This window comes from Phyllobates terribilis, unplaced genomic scaffold (assembly GCF_046119375.1).
Source record: "Phyllobates terribilis strain yellow unplaced genomic scaffold, ASM4611937v1 Scaffold_11__3_contigs__length_659146591, whole genome shotgun sequence".
In the NCBI taxonomy this organism is placed as follows: domain Eukaryota; kingdom Metazoa; phylum Chordata; class Amphibia; order Anura; family Dendrobatidae; genus Phyllobates; species Phyllobates terribilis.
Window position 1 is genome coordinate 408246425 of NW_027362771.1, and position 17048 is coordinate 408263472.

The window sequence follows — 17048 nt, forward strand, 5'->3', positions numbered from 1 at the left end:
CCGTATCCCAGTCCACATCTGGGGAGGTGTCCTCGGGTGTTAGGACTCCCATCTCCAGGTCTATGGGCAGCTTAGCTGGTCTGGCTCGCATCAGGTAAGCTGGGGGGCAGTTTGTAGCATTCACCGGGATATGGTTGTATAAGTCTATCAGGTCCGGCAGTTTTTCTGGCCACAGGCTGCATTCCTCCAGGGGCAACGTCTTCAGGAGATCAATGACTATATTGTTCATTTTCTCACACATCCCGTTGGTTTGTGGGTGGTAAGGCGTTGTCCAAATCTTCTTACAGCCATAGAGGTTGCAGAACTCTTGGAAGATTTCAGCCTCGAACGCTGGACCCTGGTCTGTCAGGACCTGTTCCGGATACCCGTGTGGGCGGCAGAAGTTTTGCTGGAAGGCTCTGGCTGCCGTTTGAGCTGTCAAGTCTTTTACCGGGACCACCACTAGAAATCGGGAATAGTGGTCCACGATTGTCAGGGCATAAACGTATCCTGACCGGCTTGGAGCCAATTTGACGTGGTCCAGAGCTACCAGCTCAAGAGGCTGCTTGGTGATGATGGGCCTCAAGGGTGTCTTCTGGCTGGTGCGGTCCTTCCTCCTTAGATTACAAGGGCCACAGTCTCTGCACCACTTCTCTACAGCCCCTCTCATGCCGATACAGAAGAACCGTCCTCTTAGCAGGAACTCCAGTTTGTTCCAGCTGAAGTGCCCCGCTCTGTCATGGTAAGCCTCCAGGACCATAGCTGCATCTCGCCTTGGGACCAGGACTTGCCAGGTCAGCTCGTGCGTCTGGTGGTTGACGAGTCTTCTGCACAGCTTACCTTCATAGAGGAACAGCCTGCTCTTCTCTTTTCATAGTTGCTTGGCTTTCTCTGGAGCATCCGGATCTAGACGGGCGTCTTCTCGGGTCAGCAGGTCCTTCACCATGCGGATTGCAGGGTCACTATCTTGGGTCTCGGCCCAGCTGTAGTGAGGTAGGGGATTGATCATGATGGTTGTTAAGTCTTCCTCCTTCACGCGGTGGGAGTATTGAGTGGCCCCATACCGATGGAATGCAGGGAGCTCTACTTCTTCCAGCTCGTCCGGATCTTCTCTCTCATCGGGCAAGTGGGGCATTCTCGATAGGGCATCTGCATTAGCATTGGCTCGGCCTGCCCGGTATTTGATGGTGAAGTCATAATTTGCTAGCCGGGCCATCCACCGCTGTTCTAGGGCACCAAGTCTAGCATTGTCCAGATGCGTTAACGGATTGTTGTCCGTGTACACAGTGATCTTCGCAGAGGCCAGGTAATGCTTGAAACGCTCCATTACGGCCCACACCACTGCCAAGAATTCTAGCGTGAAAGAGCTGTAATTCTCCGGGTTTCTCTCGGTGGGTCTCAGCTTCCGGCTGGCGTACGTGATCACCCTTTCTCTGCCCTGTTGGTTTTGTGATAGTACGGCTCCCAGCCCCACATTACTGGCGTCCGTGTGGAGGATAAAAGGCTGGCTATAATCGGGGTAGGCCAGGATCTCATCCCCTGTGAGGGCCATCTTCAACTAGCGGAAGGACTCCTCTTCCGGCTTGTCCCACTTGAAGGGTGGCTTTTGGCTTCTGGACTTAGACTGTCCTATCAGGAGGTCCTGCATAGGGGCTGCCATCTTAGTGAATCCGGGGATGAACCTTCGGTAGTAGCCTACCAACCCGAGGAATTGCCTCACTTCTTTGATGTTAGAGGGGCTTGGCCAGCTCTTGATGGCTGTCACTTTGTCGGGGTCGGGGGCTACTCCCTCTGCACTCACCACGTGTCCCAGGTACTGGACCTTCGGTTTCAACAGGTGACACTTTGAGGGTTTCACCTTTAGCCAACAGCCTGCCAGGGCTTCGAACACCTCGGCCAGGTGCTTTAGATGGTCCTCGTAAGTCTTTGAATAAACGATCACGTCGTCCAGGTAAAGGAGGACTGTCTCGAAGTTTTGGTGCCCTAGACAGCATTCCATCAGCCTCTGGAAGGTCCCTGGTGCATTGCAGAGCCCGAAGGGCATACAATTGAACTCGCTCAGTCCCATCGGGGTGGTGAAGGCAGTCTTCTCCTTGTCAGCCTCTGCCACAGGAACCTGCCAGTACCCGCTAGTAAGATCCAAAGTAGAGAAGAAGTTAGCTAATTTTAGGGCTGCTAAAGACTCCTCTATCCTAGGTAACGGATACTCGTCTTTATGGGTGATACAGTTGATTTGTCTATAGTCCACGCACTTCTCGTGGTACCGTCTTTCTTTTTTACCAAAACTAAGGGAGCTGCCCATGGGCTACAGCTATCTCTAATGACCCCAGCTTCTTTCATTTCTCTCAGCATGCCCTTTGCATTCTGATAATGTGCAGGGGGTACATTTCTGTGTCTCTCCTTTATTGGTGGGTGGCTCCCCGTGGGGATGTGGTGTTCTATCCCTCTTACTCTGCCGAAGTCTAGCGGGTGCTTACTAAAGATTCTCTCGTACTCCTGTACCACCCGCCACCCGGTAGACTCCTTGTTTTTGGTGCAGGGGAGTAGAGTCAGCACCCACATGGAGTTCCTGGCACCAGTCCTCCTTTTGTTTCTGGGAGCCATTACCCTCCGCCTGTGGAGATGGAGGCAAAGGTTCCACGGCCCTGATAGCTTTGTGTTCAACAGCAAACAGTTTGGCAAGTGTAGCGTACCTGGGTAAGTGTACCTCCCTCTCCCCAATGTTGAGAATGCGAACGGGCACCCTCCCATGATGGACATCAACCACCCCCCGGGCTGTCAAAATGGTGGGCCTGCTGTCTGAGTACACGGGTTCTACCATGGCTTGGTAGTCTCTGCTTCTCAACCCGATTGCAGTCCGACACCAGATCATCATTTCACTTTTGGGAGGCATGGAAATGGGGAATGGGTCACTCATTCTTACGTTACCGATCTCACCACCAGACAGTTCCACCTGCTGCCGTCTCATCAGAGCCTTAATCTCTTTGTTGAGGACTCTCTGTTGGCTTTAACTAGCATTCATCGCCACCTGCTGCAAAATCATAATTACTTCTGAAAGACAGTTTTCAATCACGCTAGTACCCACAGTTATTTTAGGGTGACTCTCACGGCGATCAATGTCCACAATGATCACTCCCTGTGCCGGCAGTTCAACCTAACCAATCTTGATGGTCATCTCTCTGAACCCCACTTGCGGCACAGGTTGGCCATTGCTGGCGATGATGCTTAAGTCATCGTCTGGATAACGGGTTATATTCCCGTCATTCCAGTACCGCTTAAAAAGTACGTAGGGGATGTTAGTCACTTGAGACCCGGTGTCCAGCAGTGCACTCATGGGGATAACGTCCAGCACTACGGGTAAGACCGGGCGTCCCCCCACGTACTTATCACGTCAGTTAGACGGGCCTGGTGACCTTTTGCCTGGGGGTTGGCCCTCTGCCCCAGGTCGGGCCCATTTAAAGTACAGTACCTTGCTAGGTGTCTTGGCTGACTGCAACGGCGGCAAATCGGCTGTCCATCCTCAGTGTAGCGTTCGGCGGGCCACCCTCTGAACGGTGGTATCCTCCTCTGTTGACGCCACGGGACATCCTCCGGACTGGAAGCCAGCTTGATGGGTCCTGACGGATCCACCTGTAATGACTGTACGGTCCTGGTCAATGCAGCAACACTTCTGGTTAATTCCTGGACCTGATGGTGCAGTTCTGTAGGCGGAGATGGGCTTGAGACCTGCGCTTCAGTCCCCACAAGGTCTGCAGGGTAGGGCGCCGCCCCCTGGTGGTAAGTAATGGCAGGGCGCCGGGAAGTTACAGCGCCACTTGGTGGGGGATCTCGGAGCACCCGGATGGCCCTATCCTTTAACTGCGCAAAAGTCAAATCGGGGTTCTGTAGGGCCATGAGGCGCAGCTGGGTCCTGTGGGCGCTGGACAGCAGACCTTCTATGAACTGGTCAGTTAACAGCTTATCGGTGTCCTGCACGCTACCAGAGTCAGCTTGTTTGATAGCTCTCAGGGCTTCTTGCAGGTTCAAGGCATAGTCTCTGATACTATCCTGGGCTCGCTGCTTACAGCCGTAGAACCGCATTTTAATCTCTGCTGAGGTACGGGTATCAAAGGTACTCCGCAGCCGGGTCAGAATGTCCTTTACTGTCCTTTTCTCTTCATCTGACCGTGATTTCACTTCCCGCTGGGCTGCACCGGTTAGCTGCCCCGTCAGAATGCGCACTTTCTGTTCTTCTGTCAGGGGATAAACTTTAAATAAACTGTTCAGTCTTTCTTTAAAGTCACTTAATGTATGGGATTCCCATGAGTACTGGGGCAGCCAGGCTGCACCGGGGATGTAGGGCATGGAGAAGGGCATCACCGCTGCTGCAGCCACACTGGTGGTAGAAGGTCCCTCCCCGTCCGTCATCTTTCTCCCCCCTAGTTAAGCGTGGCCTACCTTCCGACGATCCTCTTCTGTAGGCCGCGGCTCCGCTGGTGCTGTTCCGGACAAGGACCTTGCGTCGCGTCCTGTTGACGTCAGCATCGCTCTCTCTCCCTTCCAGGACCTTGCGCAGCATCGGTGCGTAGGGCGGAGCTTCGGGTCTCGCGCGGTTTGGACGTTCACGCCCCTCTTCTTCCTGCGCGGCGTCCTGCAGATGGCGTCCGATGGCGGGAAAACGGCTGAAGATGGCGGGAAACTGCTGAAGATGGAGGGAGACGGCTGAAAATGGTGGGAAACGGCTCCGGATGGCGGGAAACCTCTTTTTAAGGTACGTGTACAGTCTTTTTCAGGCACGCTATACCCGTTTGTGGCGGGTTGGTCACAATCCTGCCGACTACGCCAAAGCTGACTCGCCCCCTGGGCCGTGGGGCACTCGGAGCCGGGCAACAGAGCAATAATGGGGGTAGTAGTGGCAACCCGGTCCATGGTTCAGGGTGGTCAGACCAAATGTTGTGCCAGTCTATTTGTAGGGTTTTAAATGTCGACTACGCCACCCGTGGATTGCGGTCAGGGTTAACCGCCGCTGCAGTGCACACTGCTGGGGCAGATGTAAATGTGCAGCACGGAATAGTACAACTCCCCACGGGAGGAGTATGGCCCCAGGGCAGTATATAGATGGATGATGGAGGGGATGATTCCTACCGCAATAGCCAGGAAACGGAGGCCTATTAAACAGTTCAGGGTCTTTATTAGAACAGGTGAGACGACCCAAAAACAGTCCCGGCTAGGAGGGGGCCTGGATGTCTGAGAACAAGTGGGAAGCTGGCCCTGGTCAGGGTGAGGGTGAAGGCCTACCGTTCGCTCTGCGCTCTTTCTGGCTATTTCCCTCCTTGTGGTGTAACAGCCCACGTTCCTGAGTTCACCGTGTCTTCTCGCCTGTATGGCTTGCAACTTGGGTCCCTTTCTACTCTTGGCTTGGTGCAGCTCTGCTGGTCCCTTCTGCTGTGGCGGAACCTCTGGGCTTCTTAGGCCAAGGAACATACAATCCCCTGCAGACTGGTTATTTGCTGTAGGACTTGGAATCCTAACAGCCTCGGACACCAAAGTCCAGTAGTTCAGTTTCTCTCTCAGCCAGGACAGGCTTCCCTCACCTTCCGTCCCTGGCTCGTGGCTACTCTGCTGCCACTCGTCCTCCTCAGCCTCAGCTGAACTGGCTCTCCCTTCTCTGGGACACCTCTCAATGCAGAGACAGGTCGTCCAGAACTCCCTAACCCTGCCCCCAGTTCCAGCTTTTATAGGGGCAGCCTACTCCCCCTACTGGCCTGGGACAGGAGGTGCTGCATGCTAATCGTCCCTGACCAGAGAACCTCCCCCTTGCTCTCAGACACAGCTTTATTATACATTTGTGGCATCCAGGCCAGGGTGATACACCTGTACAAGTAACTGGGATATCAGTGTAATGCAGGACCGAACAGGTCCTCCAGAGGTCTCTTTCAGATGTTCTTTGTGTCATCTCTCCACTCTTTTCCAGAGATGAGGACATTTATTATATTATCATATAACATTTGGATTTTCTTTAAAGGTGATGATTTGTAGCAGAGCATTATGTTGATAGCATGGCATATTATCTGTTAGTTGTACAGTACAAGGTTACGCAATGACTGGTTGCTGTGTAAATTCGAGGAATAATTGTGTGAAGATAGTTAGGGCTCCATTCCTATCGGTATTTTAACAACATAACTGCTTTAATAAGACCAGGACTAAATGACTTTTTAGGCTGTGTTCTGCAGCCTTCTTGTGCTTCTGTGGGATTTTTTTAGTTTCTGTGCACAGTCAGTTACTCTTTCAGGGAAACAGCTGTTTCTCCTGTAAAAGTGATGGTGCAGAAAAACAAAAAAAACATAGGCTGCTGCAGTTAAAAAGCCATGTGAACGCAGCCTAAAAGTAATCTGTTTAATTGTATCCACTTAAAAACATTACAGTAGCATATTAGAAATTAACCATCACCAGACTCATGTGCTTAAAACTATTAATCTCCTTATGCATAATTTATAAAGAGATTTATCAAGCTAAATACAGCAGAATTCAGATGAAATTTGTGCCCAAAAACTTGATGTCATTAATGTCTTGCACCATATTTATTGTTTTATTGACACTTTTTGTACCTTGTTTGACAACATAAGCCAACTAAAGGACTGTCTAAAAATATGTCACATTTATCAAACTACATAAACCACTATTACAAATTTGGAGTATTTTAAGACTGTCTAGTCTAAGTCACACTGTTTAAGAATTTAACATCCCCCGATGAGTTAGGATATTAGGGCATATTTTTAAGTAAAAATTATGGATCCGATTCATACAGAATGATGTTACGCATGCGTGTCTTAATGGATGGCTCAACAAAAAACGACGAGCAGAATTCATTAGTTCATTAGAGCATCTTTGCTATGGCTTGCATCTCTATAAGCCTCACCAGAAATGCTACTCAAGTCAGATGTAAAAAATGCCATCAGTTGTAATAAATTTGATGGGCGGATGTAGCCACACCCCATCCTCCTTCCAGTAGCCTCTTAATCTGGTATAAAAAAAAATCTAAAAGATGCAACATTTTTATACAACATTGCGCAATAAACGCTTGGGACTTTTCAAAGTGTTTTATGCCAGAAAACTGCCGTAAACACTTTGATGAATCTGCCCCCTTGTCTCTTTGCCATGTGGAAACTGAACAGAGAATTAACATGGTGCGTTTTTAAGCATTTCACAAAATATTAATCTAATTAGAGTAACAGAATTTACTGACATCCATGAGGACAAAACACATCTATTGATTTTCGTATTAACATCGATTAATTTATTAGCAAAGAAAATAACACAAAAAAATTACATTTTCAAGTACAGATTGAACCAACAGGAAGCGCTAAACTGGATTTAAACTAACGGACTCCGTCACTAAACTTCAGATCAGCTACTGCTGTTCGTCAGTCATTCTTTAGCCTGTACGGATAGGCAAACTGCAGTAATAGATCCTTTTGTGCAAAAAAAAGACAGCCATTATTCATGGCAGCACAGTCCTTGTTTCCTATGGATGATGTGCAAGAATTTAGATTTTTTTTTAGCCAAACGAAAAGATCATTTTACTGTACGTAGGTGATCAGCAACCTGGTTAAACTGCACAATCACCTAATAATCGTGCACTTAATTTTTCAAAGATGATCTATTTTGTGTTACCTTGTGATCTTTTTATTAATAACAGTACAATCCTCTCTGCAACCAGCTGTAATGCGCAGTGATGTCAGGGCTCGCTCACAAGCAAGATGCAGATAACAGCATCGTGCCCTAGGTGTCCAGAAGAAACAGAGGACCTTCCATTCAGCTTCACAATAAGCAGTTAAAGGTCACTTTGAGCTGTCCCAATCAGTTCAATGGAACTGATGAATTAGCCTACAACATCTACAATATAAAGGGAAAAAGTTGTTGGTTTCATCCCCGGACAGATGTTATGCTTTCACAAAGTTTGGATAGGAAGGTCACCTGTGGATAAGCAGAGGAACCATTAAACAGCAATTGTCTGCTGGAACAAAACAGACAGAAAGCTTCCCATCTGCCAGGCGTTCGGCAGCTACATTAATCGGAAATACTTTCATACTTATGTTTTAAACTAGGAGACAGATCATTGCAATCATTAACACCGGTTTGCATACAAAAGGGCCTCTGGGATAAAACACAAACAGGTCAAACCGAAGACAACTACAAAGAATTTAAGCTGCAAACATTTAGGCCTGCCTCATCGCTCCTATAAAGTGCTATGGGATAAACTGGGCTATTAAGAAAAAGCATTGCTGACCAATACATTGAACAATTTCTGTTCCCAGAGAAGAAAAAATACCAGATCTCCAGCAGCTAAAGCCATTTTCAGAGCTGAAAAACAGTTCTACACAAGCCAAGAAGACGTAAAACTTGCAATTACTAAAGTTACCAACAGATTACCTCATAATGTACTCACAGTTGGAAGAATGTCATTGCTCTAATTAGAACAAAAGATAATGGTTGTTTTCATTCAGAAAAGAATCATAAAAATGGAGCCGTTTCAGATAAACAGAAGCAAATCAAGCACCGTGCGCCTACTGTAACAGCAAAGATGTTGTAGTGCTTGATTCTAAGGCTAAATCACTAGTGCGTACGGTGTATACAGTGGGTATAGAGTGCAACTGGAGATTATGTGTAGCATGTTGGGTAAAATAAAGACAAATAAGTAATAACTATGTTCATTTTATTTGTAAAACATTTTTTACAGGGTTGTACAATAAGACTTACTATGTCATCATCTGGCCGTCGATCAGTAAACTTTTACTGATCGTCACTTGTTTTAATGCCTGTTTACACAGGTAGACAAAAGCAAATGATGCACCCTGAGTGATCCATAGTAGACTAACTAACAGACCAAAAAGCAGAAAAAATATCCATTAAAAAAATAACTTTTAATTTATCATTTAAAATTGTGTACTAAATAGTACAATTAGGACAAACTACACATAATGAGAAGAGATACCTTGTATTAAAGGGATGGTGGGGATAAGCATATAGCAATCAAAAATATGCCCTGAATGGCCCTGGTAGAGGAGCTCTCCCTACCTGACAGCAGAGTGTTTTCACCCTAGGGGTTCAAATGGTGCCCTGCTCCACGACGGCTGTCCCTCACCTATCCCTGAATATCCCTACTCAAACACACAATAAACCACACATATTGACCAGTAACATCCTAATTAACGTACTAGATATATATCAAACACACAATAGTTATGTCAATAGGGGTAGTCAATAAACACACAAAAATAGCAAAAGGGATCGCCTGAAAGATAAGGGCAATCCGAAAAAGACAATAACCAATTGCAACGTATACTGGTCAAAAATATGATTTCAAAAATATAGCAATAGACTTATCTTATTAAATCCTTCTGAGGTCCCGGCTGGTGTTCAGATAGGTATCCCCTTCAGACCCAACGAATATGTGGCTGTACGTACCAGGTCCAGGAAGTAATCCCAGCAAAGGACGTTCACAGGTTACTTCAGAAACACACCAGGTGCCCTTAACAATAGTCCCTCAGACAGGTAAAGAGTCATCAGCAGGTAACATATCTCTTAAATGTAGTCCCAAAATCATCAACGGATCAAAAAGTCCCTTTGGAATAGTACCATAGACCCTACGCGTTTCGCCCCCTCCTCCTTAATGCGGGGCTCATCAGGGGACAAGCTGAATTAGAGGAGAGAGGTGCACTGATAATAAGTGCTACCAAACTGGAATTCAGTCACATGTGAACTAGCAAGGACCTTGTCTTCTTTACCTCCCTCCACGTGCAGCACGCCATGGGATTAGACCCACCTGTGATTACTTACAAGGTTGCCATGATTTTGGAACGCAAACAGCGTTCCACGATCTCCCCATCACGTGTGGTCATTTCCGGTAGTTACGTTCAACGTCATTTCCGGTTGCGCAAATACCGATTCTGTCTAGGGAAGGTAAGCAAAATGCGTGCTGATAGGCTTAATAGTATGGTCCTCCCAATAAAAGGCAACTGGCGTAAAGCTGACACTACGTGGAGCTATCACACAGGGAGAACAGCCACCCTCAGGTATACAGTGAGGATATAGTCAAAATCCCCACGGAGGGCAGAGTATAGATGCTGCTGAAAACATATGTAAGCTTACAGTTCAATAATGGGAAACATACAAAAATGTATTTACATTATATCCATATCCAAATGTCATAATAATGGATTGTAGAATACACTAGAAATGCTCTTATATATGCAAGCAGCAATGTTATGACAAAGTAAAGGAGGGAAAAAAGGCAAAATAGTATAGAATATGCTGAATGCTCTGTCATAGATAGACAGAAGTGCAAGCCACCCATAAAATATACATGGGCAGCATAAAATCCATTAGCAGTCAGTCAAGATTGTCCCAAAACCAACCAGTATATATTTTTATAAAATACTGGAACCTAATAAAGTATATATAAATCCTTAATCGGGGGAGGGGGGCCGATATTGATTTTTGAATAAAGGCTAATAAAAATAATAAATAAATAAATAAAGAAGGCTAGACAAAACTAGAGAAGTTTAGCTGTTCGTTTATACCTCCAGGGTTCAAGGATTGCAGCCAAAAAATCCATCTGGACTCCCGCTGTAGAATTTTCCTGTCCCAATCACCCTGGCGAATATGGTGGTTAACAACCTCTATCGAGCGAAACGTGATAGAGTTTAAATCACCTCCATGATGTGCATTCACATGTTTCGCCAGAGGTGTATCCCTCTTGTTTCGAATATCCCCCAGATGTTCACCAATTCGGACCTTAAGTTGTCTTCTGGTTTTTTCCACATAGTCTTTGGGACATGTACATGTACATATGTAGATAACACCCATAGTTTTACAGTTAGCAAAATGTTTATTTTTACAGGTGCGTCCAGTTACCGAGCTCGTAAAGGTATCCGAAATTGAAACATATCTACAGAAAGTACATTGTCCACACCTAAAGGTGCCTACAGACCTTCTATCCAACCAAGTCCCTTATCTCTTAGGGGGCACAAAATGACTATGTACCAAATGATCTTTTACAGATTTACCTCTCTTAAAAGTAACGGATGAATAGTCAGTAATCCACTTGGAGATATCAGGATCAGTTTTTAAGATGCCCCAATATTTCCTCAAAATTGTCATGATTTTTGGATGCTGGTCATCAAATGTTCCAATAAGCCTGGTCAAGGGGGTCTGTTCAGACTTATCTCAAGGTACAAGTAATTTTGACCTCTCCTGTTGCATGGCAAAATTGAACGCTTTTTTGACCACCTTAGTTGGATAACCACGATCCTTGAGTCGATCCTTTAGGTCCTTAGCTTTTCGGAAAAAATCGGAAGTAGAGGAGCAATTTCTCCTCAATCTCAAGAACTGACCTTTAGGGATCCCTTGTTTCAAGGGGATAGGATGATAGCTCCCCCATTTTAAAAGGCTGTTAGCCGCCGTAGGTTTTCTAAAGATGGATGACCTCAAGGTACCTGATTCATCAATGGATATCTCAACATCCAAAAAAGCGATTTTTTTACCTCCTATCTCGTAGGTGAACTTAAGGCCCAGATCATTAATATTTAGATGTTGAATAAACCCAATAAAGGATGCCTCATCTCCCATCCAGAGGACGAGGATATCGTCGATGTAACAGCCCAAAAACTGAATGTGTGGGCCCCCGATGACATCCCCGTCGACTATCGTGTCTTCCCACCAGCCCTGGAGCAAGTTAGCATAAGTGGGGGCACAAGGGCTCCCCATTGCTGTGCCTCTGAGCTGGTGGTAAAATTTCCCATGGAACAAAAAGAAATTATGCGTCAAGACATAATGAAGTAATTGGAGAATAAAACCATTATGTGGAATCAAGTAGTTTCCAGGAAAAATTCTACTGCTGATATGCCTGCTGTATGATGTATACTAGAGTATAGGGCTTCAACATCAATTGATGCTAGAATAGTCCCTGGATCAACTGAAATATCATCTAATTTTGTTAGTAAATCTGTTGTATCCCTCAAATAGGACCGCAGAGCTGTAACAAAAGGCCTGAGTATCTGATCAAGATATATACTCGAATTTTGGCTCAACGCATCCACACCAGAAACAATTGGTCTCCGTTTCAATGGAGGGTAGCCCTTATGGACCTTAGGGAGGGCATAGAAGGTCGCAATTACAGGGAACTTCGGAAGAAGAAAATTAAATTTGTTTAATGAGATCAAACCATCTTGTCTGGCTTGTTGCAAGATATCAGATAATGTCCTCATGTATAAAGTAGTGGGGTCCCCTTGTAAGACCTGATAGGTCATGGTATCTAAAAGGATATCCATACACATAGATATATATTGATCACAGTCGAGGAGTACTATGTTTCCACTCTTGTCAGATGGTTTCATGACAAGGGAGGTATCATTACTTAAGTTCTGTAGTGCTCTTCTTCCCTCAAAAGTGAGGTTCGGATTAACCCTATGTAATCTCGGGTTAATTTTCTTGATCTTCATCTCCATCATTGCACATTTGCTAACCTAATTCTTGGTAGCGTGAGTCCTGTTTACACAGGAAGATGCACCGCTGAGAACAATGATCTTTTATGCTGCATAAGGGCTCGCTCATATGAGTGTATAACATGGCCGAGTGCTATGCATTATTTTATCGCATAGCACTCGAACCAGTGTTATTAGCGCAGATCAATTACAATTACTTTCTCATGTTAATTCGGTATGAGAAGACAATCTCAGCATGCTGCGATTGTATCTGAGATTCAGATCACAAGCACCAATACTAGTCTATGGGTGCGTGTGAAACATCAGACTGCACTTGGATATCATCCGAGTGCAGTGCGATTACCGTGGATGCCTCCAATGGAGGAGATGGAAAAATGACTTTTTCTGTCACCTCTGCACCTTTGCTGCGATTCTCTCAAGATAATCAGAGCACAGTGCACTGACACTCGGCTCACACTCGGACAGAGTTTCATTTACATAATCGGCCCTATTCTCCCGCACGAGAGAACATACGCTCATGTGACCCCGGCCTCAAAGGTAATTTCACCCAACGAATGAGTGTTTTGCTGGCTCATTGGGTGATCAGCAGCTTGTTTACACGTTAAGATAATAGTAATACAAGCATTTTTAACAACACTCGTACACGATTATCTTGCGATGTAAATGGCCATTAGAGTACAGTGATATACAAATCCAACAAGATGCAATATGAAAATAAAAAAATAAGGAGAAAGGACCTTTATCACTGGCTTAGCTTCTAGTAACAACGTGAGTGATACAACAGGAACTATGGTATTTGTTGCTCTATGTAAAAATAAGACAAGCAGGAAATGGAGACAGAGACAGATATGGGACCCAAACAAAGAATGAGGTGTATAGTTTATTATCTGGAGATTGTAGTAGAATTTCTTGAAAGGGTGGAATTTAGAGTCTTTTTAAAAATTTGTTCCATAGATGAAGAACAGAAAAAACAAAGCATTACAGTGAACCGGTCACCAGTTTTTGCTTTTGCATCCCTGAGTATTCTGGTTTTTGTTTTTCTGAAATCTGCCATTTATTTCCAGAGAATGGGGCCTTTCATTAATTGCTAATTTTATGGTGGGTGGTTCAGGACTCTCTAAGGGCATTATTAACCTGTGAGCGATGCCCATCAGAAGATGCAATGATGGAAAATGTTAATCTGAACTGATTTATAATGATCTATGTGTATCCCATACATTGGGGTAACCCTGGACTCTGAACTCTCCTTCAAACCACATATCCAAGCCCTTTCCACTTCCTGCTGACTCCAACTCAAAAATATCTCCTGGATCCGCACATTCCTCAACCACAAATCTGAAAAAACACTAGTGCACGCCCTTATCATCTCCCGCCTCGACTACTGCAACCTCCTGCTCTGTGGCCTCCCTTCCAACACTCTCGCTCCCCTCCAATCCATCCTAAACTCTGCTGCCCGACTAATCCAACTGTCCCCCCGCTATTCCCTTGCCTCTCCTCTCTGTCAATCTCTTCACTGGCTCCCCATTTCAGAGAGACTCCAGTTCAAAACCCTAACCATGACATACAAAGTCATTCACAACCTATCTCCTCCATATACTGTATCTGTGACCTAGTCTCCCGTTACATACCCGCACGCAACCTCCGGTCCTCATAAGATCTCCTGCTCTACTCCCCTCTTATCTTCTCCTCCCACAATCGCATACAATATTCCTCCCGTACTTCCCCCCTACTCTGGAACTCTCTACCCCAACACATCAGACTCTCGTCGACCGTGGAAACCTTCAAAAGGAGCCTGAAGACCCACCACTTCCGACAAGCCTACAACCTGCAGTAACCACCACTGCACGAACAGCTCTACCCTCACCTACTGTATCCTCACCCATCCCTTGTAGACTGTGAGCCCTTGCGGGCAGGGTCCTCGCTCCTCCTTTTTCACATGTAAAGTGCCATGGAATAAATGGCGCTATAATAATAAATAATAATAATAATCCCATCATGCACCGATGGCACATGGGCTGAAAAAACTCTCATCTGAACTAAGTTTAACTCCTGAATATTTAAAACTAATATTTAATGCATTTTTTGCCAGAAAATATCTGTGAAAGTTATTTTTAGAGTCTTTATTTAGGCGCTGTTTTGTTTTGTTCCAATCCATTCTTGAAACACATTTTTGTGAAGGATGAGCTCGCTGACATTTATATTATGAGAGTTCTTCGCCTAAAAAAAAATCAATCATCACAAACACCGAGCCTTAAAAAAATCTGTTTTCAAGAACTATATTAACAATGAACATATCTATCCTTGGAGATATTCAGATGTTTAAGAATTCATAAGGTTGAATGGAATAATTGGAAGTATATTGTGTAGACATATAAGATGGTATGATGACCTGCACTATATTTAATATAGTTGTCCACCACTATACATCCAAATAAGACTCATAGATATAAAACTGTAGAGTCGTGAAGGTTTCAAAAATGACCATGTGAAAACTCGGGGTCAAATCACTAAATATGGAGACCAGTAACTAAACATTATCAAGTTTCCTCTTTACAGTAAAATAAATAATATCACTTATGCTGCAAGCTCACAATCACTAAAGAATATATAGAACACGTAACTAAGATTTCCATTGTCCCTTACTGTGGAAACATTAAGGACTCTCACTATAGTTCTGATTCATTCTTGTCTAGATTACTGTAGCTCACTATTAATTCAATTTACAACTACTAAACCATACCTGATACTCATGCTATACTTTTTACCATTAATCTAAGACTAACATTTTCCATAATCCGAACAATCCACTCTCTTCTTCAACGCCTTTCTCATGCTGCACCAGTTCTCTGGAATGTGATACCCCTAAGTTCTTTAATATGGCATCTTTTTAGGTAGACCTACTGTATAATATTCCCTAATCTGACTCAATTTCTTTTGCATCTTTATATCTGCATCATTTCTAAGAACCTGATACCTTCTTTCAACAATATCTGACACACAACTTGCACCATAATTCACTTCAATTTTATGTATATAGAGATGCTAGCTATCCGTATATTCTACAAAAGATGGCTTAACCATTGTACTAAACACTAGTGATGAGTGAATATGTTCGAGATCCGATCTCCAAACTTAAGTTCGACACGAATGTGGCACATTCAGATTCGTAATCGGAAATGCGAGCAAAATTTGTTAAATTCGGGAAAATCAATAACGTTCGGCGAATTTCCTTGATTACGTGATTGTGGGCCAACTACAGCATTTTTTACAGTTTTGCTAGCATAGTGCTTGTGTATGATGAGCGGGGAGACATGGTAGGTGAGTGGGGGGGCTGATGATAGGTCAGAACAGGTCAGATCAGCTGTGCGCTTTTTTTTTTTTTTCCTGTAGGAAGTAACTTTAAATCATGAAAGCGCTGCTAGCCAATCAGAGCTCAGGAAGCATCCACAGTGTCCCAGACACAAGTGCTTCTGCAATTGGCTGCTGAAATCACATGTCCTCTCTATATAAAAATCGGCCATGTTCCCTCAGCGCCATTTTATGCATGTCACTGAAGGAGATAGATGCTGTGTGCTGTGTCCTGTGTAATGAGAGATATTAGCTAGATAGATGGGCGCTTCTGTGGAAGTCAGATAGTGTAGGTAATTCCTGTGCTGTGTACCTGTTCAATTAACCTTGCAGCACTTTTTTTTTGTTTTTGTGCAATTACTAAGATTCTGACAGAAAGATCAGGACCCATGGCATAGAACAGTGCTGTGCACCGATTGTACTGTCTGTGCTCATGCAGAACTTCAATCTATTTTTTAACTTGCTAATGTGATAAAGAAAGCAAGCCCTTGTAGTCCACTATTTGATTTTGTGGGTTTGAAATTCAGCAGAGCTTGTCAGTGCAGAGCACAAAAAAAACTTTTTTTTTCATTTGCTAATGTGATAGTGCAAGCTGTGTTAGCCCAGCTTGTCATTTTTATGGTGGATGAACTTCAGCTTTATGCACAGTAAAACAAATATTTTTTTTCTGTTGCTAGCCACAGTCCACCAAATATTTTTTGTGTGGCAAACATCATACACTCTGCTATACGTCAGCTACTACGTTAGTGGCGGTGAACTTAGGCTGTGTGCCCACGATGCGTATTTAATGCGTTTCTGCAGCGGTTTTGCAGCTGCGGAAACGCATTAAAAACGCATGGTAGAAGGGCAGCAAAGTTCCCCAATGATAATCCGCATGTGCTGTGCACATGCTGCGGAAATTTCCGCTGCGGATTATTATTGCGGAAAAAAACGCAGCACTACCAATTATTTTGCGGAAGTGCTGCGTTTTCACCGCCATTGACTTGCATTAGAACGCGCCAATTCCGCAAGACTGCATCTGTACTTGCGTAATTGGCGCGTTCTAATGTGCGGATGGTACCCGGGTGTAGAGGAGAGGAGACTCTCCTCCGGACCCAGGTACCATTAAAAAATCTGTAAAAAAAGAATAAAATAAAAAATAAATATATACTTACCCTCTGGCGGCCCGCGCTGCGCTCCTGCTTGCTTCCCGGCACTTTGCGGTGGATTGAAGGACCTGCGCTGACGTCAGAGTCA